Genomic DNA, 14401 nt, shown 5'->3' with positions numbered 1-14401 from the left:
CTCTGGTGCGGATTGGGGTTTGTGAGATGAGGTTCAGTCCCTGATGCCACTGGCTTCCTGAGTGACATGAGTTATGTCATTTAGGCCCACAGCCTTTAGGCACCTAATTCCCATCAATTTGAATTAGATGCCTAAATATTTTTGAGGATATTAGAGCTTTAGTTTTTCTTGGCAAACACCACAAATGTGCTTTCTGACAAAGGAGCATAAGTGCCATTTTTAAAGTAACTTAGACACTTGAAGTCTCACCAAAGTCAATAATACTTATGCTCATAATGCTACTGAAAGTGCAACGCAGATGATTTAGGATCCTAGGTGCTTTTGAAAATTTTTCTTTCTGTGCCTCAGTGCCCCATCTGTAAAATGGGGGTAATAATACGGCCCTACCTAACAGTGGATGTGTGAGGGTAAATACAGCAAAGTGTCTGAATTGCTCAGATACTGTAGTAGTTGGGGGGATGAGTAAATACCTCAGATAGATCCAAGGAGTCTCAAACTAATCCACTATGTATACTTGGCAGACTCAATGTCTTAAAGTACAGCTAATGCCTAACTGGGAGATGTTATAGGTAGCTTTAATGTAGGTATTACCGTTTTAATGACTATCAATACAGCACTCAAGAGACAACTAATTAATAACAATAGAACCGAACAGGCAAATACAAATAAAAGCCATTAAAATGGTTAAGGTATTTACTTGTTTTATTTACACCACTGAGTGCTATTCTGTTGATCACTAACTTCTCCTTCACAAGATAGAAGCAATTTGTGCAGACTGATCCCAGTTTTCTCATTAATATGTAAATGAGGCATGCCAGTTGTTAGGTTCGAAGAAAGCTGTCATGTTTATTGTGACAGATTTAATGGATGTGTTTGGATTGTGCATTCAATGTGTTTTCAAGAGCATGTCTTATCTTTGTTTAGGCAGTAAATCAAACATGTAAACAACAATTCATTAGCATCTGTCAGAAGCTCAAAGCTACACTGTTATAGTTGAAAATCTCCCCAGAGGTGAAAAAAGTATATTTGACTTATTCCTGATTAGTTTCATTTTTTTCCTTCTGTTTACCAACTTGTAAGCCGTAATTGAAGCACAGAATCGCTACATTCAGATAGCGCTAGGGGTCAGACATAAACCAACCCAATACCAGCTCATTCAAAGCTAAGATGGAAACCTCAGGCTAAGTATGGGGTGGCAGCTGCTTACGCAGTGGTGAACACAGCCCTCAGCTTGTCATAATTCTCATTTTTGTGATTGGGTTCTTTAATGTTCATGATGATAAACACTCAAGGCCTCATTTCCACTGAAGATTTGCCTTGGCTACAGCCTCCAATGCAAATCAAGTATTAGCATGTGTTTTCCTACTTGGGACTAGCACTGGGATAGCCACACTCATGGATTCCCACCACCAGTTGATATCCTCATTGTACAAAAGACCCAATCATAGGGAATCTTAGCATAAAGGAAAATGGGGTGGGTGAAATGTGAACACTTAATGGGTAGGAGAAGGAAGTTCTTTGGATTACGACTAATTACTACTCATAGAATCATAGAATACTAGGACTGGAAGGGACCCCAAGAGGCCATCGAGTCCAGCCCCCTGTCTCAATGGCAGGACCAAGTATTGTCATCCCTGATAGACGTCTGTCTAACCTGCTCTTAAATATCTCCAGCGATGGAGATTCCACAACCTCCCTTGGCAACTTATTCCACTGTTTGACCACCCTGACAGTTAGGAACTTCTCCCTAATATCCAACCTAAACCTCCCTTCCTGCAGTTTAAGCCCATTGCCTCTTGTTCTATCCTCAGAGGCCAAGAAGAACAAGTTTTCTCCCTCCTCCTTATGACACCCTTTTGATACCTGAAAACTGCTATCATGTCCCCCCTCAATCTTTTCTTTTCCAAACTAAACAAGCCCAATTCTTTCAGCCTTTCTTCACAGGTCATGTTCTCTAGACCTTTAATCATTCTTGTTGCGCTTTTCTGGACCCTCTCTAATTTCTCCACATCTTGAACTGCGGTGCCTAGAACTGGACACAATACTCCAGCTGAGGCCTAACGAGCGCAGAGTAGAGTACATCAGCGCAGAGTAGAGTGCACCAGAGACCTCAGTGTGCTGGAAGCCTTGCAACAGCCCTGTGAAATAGGCCGGGTCATACAAATTTGATAGACAATTCTGTTGAAGCATAAAGGTTAAGGAACTTGCCCGGGTCACACTGATAACCTACTTTCAGTCAGAATGAGAATGTGATATTAGGGTCTGGTTAATGGAGTATTTACCATGTGTCTATATTGCTATCATTTAATAGATGGCTCTTGATAAAATGAGCAGGAAGCAGGACAGTGGTTTAAGACAGCTATCAACACTTAAGGGACAGTGCAAAAGCCACTCTCTTTGAGGGTCTATCCCCCACCATCTGCTGAGTGAACTGGATTTGTTATTTTCAAGTGGGGAGAGGGCAAGCTCAGGAAAAAGAAGCACTGCAGGTGCCCCATCCAGTTGGACCTACTGAATAATCACAGTGGCTACACAGTATACTGCAGCCCAGGGCCCAATTTAAGGGCTTGTCTACACTTGAAGTGCTACAGCAACAGAGCTGCACCAGTAGGTGCTGCCTCCTGGAGCACCCATAGAAAAGAATCAGTGGGTGCTCAGCACCACTGGCAGCCATCCCCTTCTCACCCTGCCCAGTGCCTCCTGACCACCAGCAACCCCATGATCAATTCATTCCCTCCCTGTACCTTCCACCCACTATGATCACCCCCGGCGTAGAGGAGGCGCTTGGAGGTGGGGGGTAGGGTAGAACCAGGCCCCGGGCATGCTCAGAGGAGGTGGCAGAGTAGAGCAGAAAGAAGTGGATTGAGGTAGGATGGGGAATGGGAGCTTGGGGGAAAGGGCAAAGTGGAGTCAGTGCTTGGGCCAGAGTGGGGCTTGAGCACCCCTAGGGTGGGCAAGTAGAAAGCCAACACCTGTGACTGCCCTGTTTCAGCACAGACACTCCCTATGCTGAAAGAAGGGGATCTTCCACAGTCATAGGTAATTCACCTCTCTGATAGGTGGTAGCTAGGCAAAGGAAAAATTCTTCCAATAACCTAGCTCTGCACAGGGAGCTAAGCTTGGCTTAACTTTGCGGCTCAGTGGTGTGGATTTTTCACACACCCGAGCAACGTAGTTAAGCTGACCAATTTTCTAGTGTAGAGCAAGCCTCAGAGTGGAAGAATTATGTAATTCCACCCCAGGGAAGGTAAACGTTACAAGGCCTAGCACCCAAGGGGCACTCAGAAAGAGGTTGGCAGTGCACCTGGCACAGTAATGACAGAAGCCATAAAGCCTGGCTCCCACTGTTAAGTGCCCATGACTTAAAGTGCATCCTCTCCCAAAAGAGTGTGCCAGCTTGAAGTAATTTTGTTTATAGCTTTTGTTTCTTTCTGACTCATTATTCATGCTATGTGTAGGTGCCCAGGGCTATGGCAGAGAGCTTGTAGCTCCGGATGGGACCGCAGCCACACTGGCTCTCCTGGGAAGCCCAGCCCTCAGTTCAGGGTGGGGCATCAGCACAAGGGTTACAGCACAGGCCCAGCCCTCAGTTCGGGGGGGGCAGCAGCCCAAGGTTTATAGCACAAGCCCAGCCCTCAGTTCAGGGCGGGGCAGCAGCCCGTCGAGGAGGCTGGGGGGGAGGGGGTCACAGGCCCTCCCACACCACTGCGACCCGGCCTGGGGCCCTACGGGTCGCTTACATGTGACCACGGCAGTGGGGATCCAGGTCGTTCCACAGCACCATGGGTTCTGGTGCAGCATTCCCCAGGCCACTTCCTACCCCCACCTCCATTGGGGCAGGGTCCCAGTCCACCTGGTCAGGGGGTCCCGAGGGGTCGGCCCCCTCCAAATCATTTACCTTTGGGGGCTCCAGCCAGTAGGTCATCTCCACATCGTTGGGGTAGTTCAGTGGCGGTAGCACGGTGGGTCCTAGGTGACCCTGGGCCTGGGGGCTGCAGGGGTCCGCTGGAACTGTGGGGCAGGCCGCTCCTGGGTCCTCGTGGTTGCTAGCCCCCACCTGTCTGGCTGGGCCTGGGGTTTCCTCCAACGAGGGGGTCCTCCGCCAGCGTGAGGGCCCTGGCAGATCTAGGAAGTCTGGGTAGGTTCCCTCGGGCATCTGGATCCGTAGCTGTCCTGGCTGGTCTGGGCCACTGGGGGCTTGCTCCTCCCGGCTGGCCGGGCAGCGGCGGGCTCTCTACCCCTGGCATCCAGGAGCCCGCGAAGGCGCTCCCTCCCTGCCTGGAGGCCCAGGCTTTACTGGGTCCCGAGCTCTGCCCTTGGCCCTTCTGGTTCTAGGCCCCGCCCTCTGAGGGGCGGGCCACTGGTGTTCTGGCTCGGGGCCCGCCCACCAGAGCCTCTGAACAGCCTCCTCTGCCTCTGAGTCAGCGAGAGGCCACACTGGCTCACTACACTATGTTTAAAAGTTTCCCCAGTCTTTAAAAAGTGAAATGGATATTCTGGAAGAGTTTGGTACTCAAGAGAATACAAATATTGGCTGGAGCCGGCCATCCTGCAGGCTGATGCTGTTTAAGCAACACAACATAAAACCCAGTGCTGTTGGTTTTCTAGTTCGGGGGTCACCTAAGCGTAGGCTGCAAAGTGTGTGGTAGTGTGTGATATGGACAAATGTCAGCTAGAGATTAGGTAGCAAACCACAAGCTCATATAATGCACAACTTTCAATTGAGTCTCTGGTGATGGCTGCACAAACTCATTATATCACCCCAGTTTCTGTGCAATTTAATAGAAATAATAATAATTTAGAAAATGGTACTTAAGAACCAGCAATTAGAGTGCACAAAATATTTATGATTTGCAACCAACCTGAAAATGTTCCCTTAGCTACAAGAGCAACAGTGTGTTTTCTTTCAGTTCAGTCTTCAAGCATTTTTAAAAATTGGCAATGGGCAGACGGCACTTCGTATCATAGTCATTTTATCAGGACGTGCCAACTGTTTTCATGATTTGGGGCATAACTGTTTTGTTGCAATTGAATGAGGAAATGTGCTTTTAAGTACAAATGTCAGTTCCACATGGATACTGCAGGTCAGCAGTGCTGCACTGCAAGTGCTATACCCTCAGGAATCTGGAATGAAATCAGAGCCCCATAGAAGTCAGTGGGAGTTCTGGCATTCAGTAGGATCAGACAGATTTCGTTGCTGGTGCACTAGGAAGCAGTGGTTTGGTTTCATTTGGAGGAAGTGATGGGAAACCTTGACCTACATTGTATAGATTTTTTTTGCTATTTTATGCCCTCCTGGGACTTATTCAATTATTATTTTAGTAAGGGTAACATAGCAAAAGTGAGCTGTTGAAAACGCTGTATAGAGACAGACATAGATCAGCAGGAACTCTGTCATTCTCATTTCATTGTCCTGCTTGTCGAATTGTCTGTAAGGAAATGGATTCATGTACATTCACTAGCGATTGCATGGGTATTATCCTACTGCATTCATTGAAGTCAGACAGACACACTCTATTAAACTGTCAAAACAAAAAGCAGTCAAGTAGCACTTTAAAGACTAGCAAAATAGTTTATTAGGTGTGCTCTTGTGGGACAGACCCACTTCTTCAGACCATAGCCAGATCAGAACAGACTCAATATTTAAGGCACAGAGAACCAAAAACGGTAAGCAAGGAGGACAAATCAGAAAAAGATAATCAAGGTGATTATCTTAATTTTAATGGAATGAGGTCTCCTCACCTCAAAAAAGATATATTGGCATTAGAGGTTCAGAAAAGGGCGACTAAGATGATTAGGGGTTTGGAACGGGTCCCATATGGGGAGAGGCTAGAGAGACTGGGACTTTTCAGTCTGGAAAAGAGGCGATTGAGGGGCGATATGATAGAGGTATATAAAATCATGAATGGTGTGGAGAAAGTGAATATAGAAAAATTATTTACCTTTTCCCATAATACAAGAACTAGGGGACACCAAATGAAATTGATGGGTAGTAGGTTCAAAACTAATAAAAGGAAATTTTTCTTCACACAGCGCACAGTCAACCTGTGGAACTCCTTGCTGGAGGAGGCTGTGAAGGCCAGGACTCTATTAGGGTTTAAAAAAGAGCTCGATAAATTTTTGCAGGTTAGGTCCATAAATGGCTATTAGCCAGGGGTAAAGTATGGTGCCCTAGCCTTCAGTACAAGGGCAGGAGATGGATGGCAGGAGATAAATCACTTGATCATTGTCTTCTGTTCTCCTTCTCTGGGGCACCTGGCATTGGCCACTGTCGGCAGACGGGATACTGGGCTGGATGGACCTTTGATCTGACCCAGTATGGCCATTCTTATGTTCTTATGTTCTATTAATGACCTAAAGGTATGTGTGTTACTGAAAAAGAACTTCCACACTGTTCTTCAAAGAGAAACAGCTGACCTGGCTTTTATATTCAAATTCGGCACATTAACACATGGTTTAAACCGGGACAGGAACTTTCTGAGTCGCTATAGGGGCTCGTCTGCATACTTGGCTTAATCTAATTCTTGACCTTCCCGCCCCCACCCCTCCACTCTCTGATTTGCTCACCTTGATTATCTTTTTCTGATTTGTCCTCCTTGCTTACTGATTTTGGTTCTCTGTGCCTTACATATTGAGTCTGTTCTGGTCTGGCTATGGTCTGAAGAAGTGGGTCTGTCCCACGAAAGCTCACCTAATAAACTATTTTGCTAGTCTTTAAAGTGCTACTTGACTGCTTTTTGTTTTGATAGTGTATAGACTAGCATGGCTTCCTCTCTCTTTCTATTAAACTGGTGAGGCATGGTTTCCCCAACATGTATTTATCTATATGTCTGATAATTTTGTTCTTTATCATAGTTTCAATATTACCAGGATCACCTCTGGAAACTTTTTTAAAGATTAGCATCTTATTAGCTATCCTCCAATCACCTGGTAAAGAAGCAGATTTAGGAGATAGGTTACACATCATAGTTAGCAGCTCTGCAATTTCCTAACTGAGTTCCTTCAGAACTCTTGAGTGAATATCGTCTGATTCTGATGACTTATTAATGTTTAATTTATTAATTTGTTCTTCAGTTTCCTCCACTGACACCTTAATCTGGGACTGATCATCAAATGTGCCAACTAAAAACGAATGGCTCATGTGTGAGATGTATTATTTGCCCCTTTGTATAACACAAGATGTAAGGCTCACCAGGTGAAATTAATAGGCAGCAGGTTTAAAACAAATGAAAGTATTTCTTCATGCACCACTCAGTCAACCTATAAAACTCATTGCAAGAGGATGTTGTGAAGACCAAAAGTATAACTGGGTTCAGAAAAGAATAAATTAATGGAACTTAGGTCCATTAATGTCTACTAGCCAACATGGTCGGGGTCACAGCCCACTGTTGCAGGTGTCTCTAAGCCTCTGACTGCCAGAAGCTGGCATTGAATGATAGGGAAGGGATCACTCAAAATTGCCCTGTTCTGCTCATTCCCTTTGAAGCATATGGTACAGTAAACCTTCGAGTTACATGGGTTTGCATTCCTGCAACCCCGGTGTAACTCAAAATTTCACACAAGTTGAGAGGAGATCGGAACCAGGCTACAGCCGCGTTCCTAGATCCCCTGGGCTTGTAGGAGCCAGGAAAGTGATCAGCCCACTAGGCCTGGTCAGTTTCCTGGCTCCCAGAGTGGCGGGGAGCTGGGAACCAGGCGGCAGCTGCTTTCAGGACCCGGGAAACTGACCAGCCATGTGCTGGTCAGTTTCCTGGGTCCTGCAAGTGGTGGGGAGATGGGAACCAGGCTGCTACTTGATTCCCAGCTCCCCGCCACTTAGGGGACCCAGGAAACTGACCAGCCATGAGCTGGTCAGTTACCCAGGTCCTGCAAGTGGTGGGAAGCTGGGAGCCAGGCAGCAGCCTGGCTGCTGGCTCCCCTCCCCTTGCAGAGCCAGGATACTGACCAGGGCAGCAGCCTTGGTCAGTTTCCTGGCTCCAGTCAGTGGAGGGGAGCTGAGAGCCAGGGGCAGCCTGGCTCCTGGCTCCCCTACATTGCTTGGAGCTGCTGCCCTGGTCAGTTTCCCAGCTCTGCAAGCGGAGGGGAGCTAGCAGCCAGCCTGCTGCCTGGTTTCCAGCTCCCTGCCATGCTGGGGACCGAGAAACCACTCCTGTTAGGGACTGCAGTCAAGAGTCAGGCTGCCGCCCCTGACAGGAGCAGTTTCCCCACTCCTGTCAAGGACAGCAGCCTGACTCTTTGTTGCCATCCCTGATAGAAGCACTTTCCCTCTTCTGTCAGGGGTGGCAGTTGCGTTAACTTGAGACACGTGCAACTTGGTTGCATGTATCTAAAGAGTTTACTGTATTGGTCCCAGTCAAAGACAGGATACTGGGCAAGATGGATCACTGGTGTGACCCAGTATGGCTTTCCTCATATAATTTGTCTGAGGGGAGAATCCCCCAGAATAGAACTGTGAGCTGTTCTTTATTGGATTTAGCTTAATTTTGTAAACAGTCACATATTTTCCCCTTCCTCTCATTATGAGGTCAGCTTTTACTTCTTTAGATATATTAACTTATATTAACTTCTTAGCATTGGCTGGTGTGGTGCCTTACCAGAGGGAGAATCATTTCATGTTTAGGATGGACTTATGCTTAAGGTATTGGCCTGAGACTCAGGCATTTGGGGTTCAGTCCTTGTCTCTGACACAGACTTCCTAAGGGACCCTGAGTAAGTCTAAATTTCTCTCAGTTCATCATGATAAAATGGGACTTCCTACTTCTCACCCTTTGTCTGATTTGTCTATAGAGAATGCAAACTGTTCAGATCATAGACTGTCTCTTATTATGTGCACACACAGTAGGATATGATCTCAGGGCGTCTAAAGCACTATGTAACACAAATAAATAGTAACATCACCAGTCAGGAAGACTATGAAATGGAGTTCTAAATCCACTGCCAAAGGACACTTAAGGCACTATCCATCCATATACACTTGAGCCCATTTACATTCTGCTTATGATGTGTCTGATCTTCTAGGAGGGAAAAGCCTTCAGGTCACAGCTGAACTTTAGCTTCTCACAAAACAGCATAATTCAGGCCTTCTAAGCTAATTGGCCAAATCCAGCCTTACTTTTATTTGAATTCCTTTTTCCCAAGGAACTTACAATTCTATCAGAACTTCTTAACAGTACATGAATTCTAAATTGCAATCATTTGTTGCAACTAGCCGCAGGCTTTTCTGTCTATTAGAAATATTGTGTTATTTCCTTCTTCTAAAGTTTGCGTAAATAAAATAAACGCTTACAAATAATGTTTGCTGCTTAATGTTCTCAGCTAAAATATCTATCTGCAAAAATAGAAATCTTTCTTTTCAATTCATCTTAAGGCTGCGTTTTCAGTTCCTTAGAAAATAATAAAGAATGTACCACCGATAATATTCTAATAGAGCAAATGTGTGCAAATGCAAAATGATAATGGTGGCTGTTGTATTGATGGTATAATACAATCCATCCCAGTGTGGAAATGGTATCTCAAGGCAACATTCTCTCTTCTGATTTTTTATAATTGCACGTGTAAGTACAGGGTACTAGGCCGTGATAGAAACAAAGATGCTTTTTTTGGTTCATTAAGGAGATATTGTTTTGCTTGTGTCTGGCCAAAATCTCAGTTTGATTTTAGGGAAGGATCAGACCTTTTATGGAGGAAAAATGAGTCAGAACCAGGGCCAGGTCAAACCTCACTGTCTCCAGAGCTAAGGATATATAATTAGGTGAAATTAGCTGCTTAGGTTTGCCTGACTAACTTTCTTGTGCCATTGAAGCCAGCACAGTTCATCAATTTAGATTACACAAGAAATTAGATAAGCTTTTTTATCTGTTAACTCCCAGAACCTTTGGAAAAGGACCAAGGGAAAACTTTCCCATTTGTAAGAGCTAGAACCTGCTGGATAGCCTGGTTCTGTCATTACACCTCTTGGTGTTTATCTAGAGTTACCTGTAAAATAAGCCAACCCTAAAATATAACCAACCAACACATGCAGGACACTCACCTCCACTCCCTGGTAGGGGGGCCAAAAGGAATGCAGTGTCAGGGCAGGCAGCTGGTAGAACATGGAAAAGCCATCCTGCACAGCATCAGTCCACACCATACTCATGGAGGATTTCACCATGCAAGACAGAGAACTCTGGTATCCTTGTCTTATGCAAACACCACCTTTGCATTTTCCTCTCTCTCCCCAGAGAAGGTCCGCATAATTGTAGGAATATATTTGCTACCTTGACCAAAGCCTATGGGGTAGCATGGACACACTAGACCTCACCACAAATGTAATCTGTTTAGGATGTCACCAATATTTGGTCTGCAGTGGGAAGACCACACCTTCTACTCAACTCCATGGAAACCAAACTTTCCCTTCTCCCTCCATCCCTGAGCGAATTATTTGGACGAAATTCCAAAAGACAGAACTTGTGGAGTTTCCCAGATTTTTGTGGTCCATGTGTTTTTTGATGGCAGCAACATGATTGGCCATAGGATTTTTCTAACACACCAAGTAAAAAATGGATGAAAATAGTTTCATGTAAGCATGAGCATCTGCAGATAATACGTTTTTAAGTAACAGTGCTTCTCAGTGCTCCAACATTGTGCTGTATTTACTCTGTCTTAGCCTATGTAATCAGACTGCCAATGTGGCAACTTCCTGCCTGTTATATATGTATATCTTCTTAAAAGTGTTTTTTCTAGTGATTGGATCACATTTGCCTGCACATTATCATCCTGTTTTTCTTCCCACTTCCCATCTTTTACAAGCTTATTTTATTTTAATCCTTCCCACCTTTGCTACATGATATTTGCAGATGATGCCTAAGGTGCTAGCTGTTTGGGGCCCATTAGACTCTGTTATGTATATATATATATATATATAATTACAGAATTTTAAAAACACAAATGACTACCTTTGGGGCCAATAGACACAGCAGTTACAATATGTCATGTCATTTCTCATTCACTTTGCAGGTTTTTTTCTTTAAGGAAATTAACAAATAAATACTATGCTTAAAGGAATAACATCATTAAAGATCTCTCTCTATCGGGCAGTAGCAAAAAGGATCCAATTGTAGAAAAAATATGCAAGACTAGTGTTTGCCCTCAGGTGCTCAAATTACTTAACGTTACACTCCTGTATTCATGGGTGGAATTTGATCTCTTATTTCAAAACAGAAAATTTTCCTGCAAATATTCAAATCGAATGATTTTTTTCAGTGCTGTTATGTTTTCCATCCTTCGCATTGTTTACTTTTCTTTGCATGTTGCTTGAGCTCTGATCTTGCAAGTTGTTCCACTGGGGCAGATCCAATACCAAGGCAAAGCCTTACTAGCATCACTAGAATCTGTCTATCGGATAGTTGCTCTTTTGGCCGATACACAAAGGACCGAACTACAATGAGAGTTGGGTGAGATTTTCTAACCATAACTTCTTGTTGGCAAAACATGCAGATTTCAGGTCAACTGAAATATTTTGCAAATTTGTATCAGAATAAATAACTCTAAGAAAAATCAATAATGTTTCATCTTAACATTTTTTAAATGAAACATTCTGATTTTTTTCATTCAAAGTGACTTAAAAACCCTTTTTTATCTAGTTTTAAAAAGTTGAAATGTACAAATTGCTGAAAATTGAAATGAAATGGTTTGTTTCAGGTTGAATGAAACAAACCCCAAACATTTTAAAGCTTTCCATTTAATAGAAAACTTGAAAATATTTCACTTTTGTTTTGACTCAAAACTTCATTTATCTTGGAAAAGAGGCGATTGAGGGGCGATATGATAGAGGTATATAAAATCATGAATGGTGTGGAGAAAGTGAATATAGAAAAATTATTTACCTTTTCCCATAATACAAGAACTAGGGGACACCAAATGAAATTGATGGGTAGTAGGTTCAAAACTAATAAAAGGAAATTTTTCTTCACACAGCGCACAGTCAACCTGTGGAACTCCTTGCCCGAGGAGGCTGTGAAGGCCAGGACTCTATTAGGGTTTAAAAAAGAGCTTGATAAATTTTTGCAGGTCAGGTCCATAAATGGCTATTAGCCAGGGATAAAGTATGGTGCCCTAGCCTTCAGTACAAGGGCAGGAGATGGATGGCACGAGATAAATCACTTGTCTTCTGTTCTCCTTCTCTGGGGCACCTGGCATTGGCCACCGTCGGCAGATGGGATGCTGGGCTTGATGGACCTTTGGTCTGACCCAGTATGGCCATTCTTATGTTCTTATGTTCTTATGTTCAGAAATCCTTTGAAAAAAACCCAATTCCTTATAATGCCAGTCTGATAAATGTAGGGACACTGGTTCTGTAACAGTCTTGCTAAGTTCACAATGTTATGATTTCTGGACATAAACAATTGCAGATTTGTTTACTGACTCTGGTGTGCTGCTACTGCGCACATTCTTGGGATGTTTGCCAAGATGACAGCTGTCTAGAAACCTGAATCTCTTTGGTCTTCATGATGCTCAGATTCAGACCGGACTTATGTATCTTCTTTTCTCCCCTCACAGGATTAGAGTCTGATCCTGGCACTACTGAACTCAATAACAAAATGTATGTATGTATAGTAACAGAGAGTAAGCCGTGCTAGTCTATACACTATCAAAACAAAAAGCAGTCAAGTAGCACTTTAAAGACTAGCAAAATAGTTTATTAGGTGAGCTTTTGTGTCCCATGAAAGCTCACCTAATAAACTATTTTGCTAGTCTTTAAAGTGCTACTTGACTGCTTTTTGTTTTGTATGTGTGTATGTATGTCTTGTATGTATGTATGTTAATCCCTTCTCACGGAATACACTGGAGAATTCTTATCTGAAAATTGTGTTTTGAAGAGAATTGCCCCTCTCCCCTACATAAGGAAACTCAGTTCATTCTCACATTCAGTAAATTCCTGAACAACACCACCAATCTTAAGAGTTTTAGGCCAAATTCTCAAGAGTGGTATGGAAACCTGCACGCCAAAAATAGCACCCATATTTTTGGATGGCCAGTTTTTTCCCCTAAAATCCTGGTTTAATATGTGTAAATTATGCAATATTGTGCCCAGGATGATTTGTGACTGATTCTATATCACTTGAATAGTGAAGTATTCAAGTGACCTTAAATGTATTTGCAAATAATTTCAAGTGGAAAAAACAGAGGTCTGGTTGAGATCAGGCTGAAATGTAGCTCTTAGTATTTAGCAGAGAGTACCTTGTTTGAAAGAGGCAGGCTGTCTTACAAACATATCAGAACTATGTTGGATCTGTTCATACAAGTGTATGCGTGTGAGTGCATGCACAAGTGCACGCATGCGCGCGCACACACACACACACAGAGTACTACTTCAGCTGAGTCTGCTTCTGCTTCTCCTGCGTAAGGAAAAGTCGCTGCATGCTGAGCTTAGTGACCACTTACAGGCCTTCACAGTTACAGAGCCCAAGCACTTCTATACTGACTGAAGGCCAGATTTTGATTTGAGTCCCCATTCAGATCCAGAGGACAGATTGTAAATCTGTCCACTCATATGTGGAACTGAAAATTACCATTATTTAATGTTGAGCACTTGAGGTATTAGATTCTGAATGGCCGCTAAAATAGCACTATTGCTTGAGGGACCAGTGGCTATTATACCATCTTACTTCTTAGCAGCCACCATGGCTAGAAATTACTAGCCTAAGAGGTCTATGAGGTATCCAGCCTTGAAATCATTTAATTCAGAAGGTACTGTCTTGTCATTGACAAGTTCTACTCTGAGTTTAGGGACAGTAGTTTTGGAAATGTCACAACCAGACAATGTGAAAACTGGAAAGTCCATCTTTCAAGATGTGTAAAGCATCTGTCTAAATCTGTGAATCAACGTAATTGACTTACTTACTTGACTTAAGTCCTTGTACAGTACTTCGGGTAGAGCTAGGTCATGAAATTAAATTACTGGCTGCTAAAATCTTTGTAAAACTGGGAACTGTAAGCCACATCTTTACCTGGTGTACCTTGTCATTGCTCTACTGAAATCAGTGGATCTATGACAAGCTACAGCAGCTGAGGATTTGTTCCATAGATGGGTTCACTTTTGTTGGGGATAGGAAGAAGGGCATGAAAGAAACAAGAACTCAATTAAAACATCTGGAGGTCAAGCCCAGTGTCACCCAATAGGTTACATTTGCAACACTTTGGTTGTTTGTGAATATTAGCTACATAAGGTATCAGGAATTAAACAAATCTGAGAGGGATATCGGCAACCAAATGATAACTACTAGTGAAGTCCTATGTTGCTGCTTACTGCTGTTTTAGATCACACATTGAAGAGGGGCACTAAGTGGAGAAATATTAGACTTCCTTCCTTTTTTTGTTTTTTAATCCTCCATTTTCGCTGCTTAATTTGATTGGAGCTATA

This window comes from Carettochelys insculpta, chromosome 7 (assembly GCF_033958435.1).
Source record: "Carettochelys insculpta isolate YL-2023 chromosome 7, ASM3395843v1, whole genome shotgun sequence".
NCBI classification, from domain to species: domain Eukaryota; kingdom Metazoa; phylum Chordata; order Testudines; family Carettochelyidae; genus Carettochelys; species Carettochelys insculpta.
The sequence above is the reverse complement of the archived record's forward strand: the minus strand, read 5'-3'. Positions refer to the sequence as shown.